The sequence below is a fragment of the Wasmannia auropunctata genome, unplaced genomic scaffold (genome assembly GCF_000956235.1).
Source record: "Wasmannia auropunctata unplaced genomic scaffold, wasmannia.A_1.0 LD335965.1, whole genome shotgun sequence".
NCBI classification, from domain to species: domain Eukaryota; kingdom Metazoa; phylum Arthropoda; class Insecta; order Hymenoptera; family Formicidae; genus Wasmannia; species Wasmannia auropunctata.
The window spans coordinates 40,967-41,963 of record NW_012026925.1 but is presented as its reverse complement, the minus strand read 5'-3'; positions in this window follow the sequence as shown (position 1 = coordinate 41,963).

The following is a 997-nucleotide window of genomic DNA, read 5'->3' as shown; positions in this document are numbered from 1 at the left end:
TCATCAAGGAAATCAGACTTTCCAAATTTGCCAATTTATATAGTAATTTTGTCGCTAGATCTGGAAATTTTGACTAGTCCATTGAGATTTTTATCGCAACTTTGCGACATGTCGAAATTCTAGATTTAAAAGAAAAATATTCGGAGAATTTTAGAGATTTTCAAGCTTGTTCTTGTTGCTTTGTCTTTCAGAATATTATAACATTTATCCGTTTTTTATCGTATAACAATTTTTTCAAGTCTGTTGATTGGCTATTGAATAAAGAGATCCAAGAACTTTCTTTCTGTCCTACAATCAATTAACACACTTAAAAAATTTGTCGTACGACAAAAAACGAACAAATGTAATATTAACCTTATAATTACGTGTATTTTTTTCAAGGTTTATTGTCAGTAAAATCTTCAGTGTCATCCGTGCTTTAATTTCGCTTTTCGCTGCATTTACAAATCATACTCATCGATCGATGGCTGATTCAAACGTAAATATTCGTAATTTGTAATACCATTTAAATAGGGCGATAAATATTTTTAAAGAAATGCATGTATTTTTTGGATAATGTAATTTCACACTAATTTAATTGCGGGGATGAAAATAAACATGTACTTACCCTTTTTTACGCCATCGATAAAAACCGATATAGTGTAAATGTCTTTTTGTTGCATGTATCACTTATCGTGCATATGAAAATTTAACATCATCACATTCTCGCAATCTGTTAAGATTACCCGGAAAGATTAGTTCATTGCTCTTCAGCCTTCTTGTTTAATTATATTTATCGCGATTTGTCAAGACTACTACGAAGATTGATTATATATCTAAATCTTTAACTTTTATTATATATATTTATTATATATATTATATATTTCAATATCAAATATTTAAGTAAATATATATATGCATGTAAGTACTTTACATATAATAAATTTAAAAATTTTTATTTTTTTAGTGCCTCCGCAATATATTAACTCAGAAGTATTGAAAAGAATGGAAAACAATG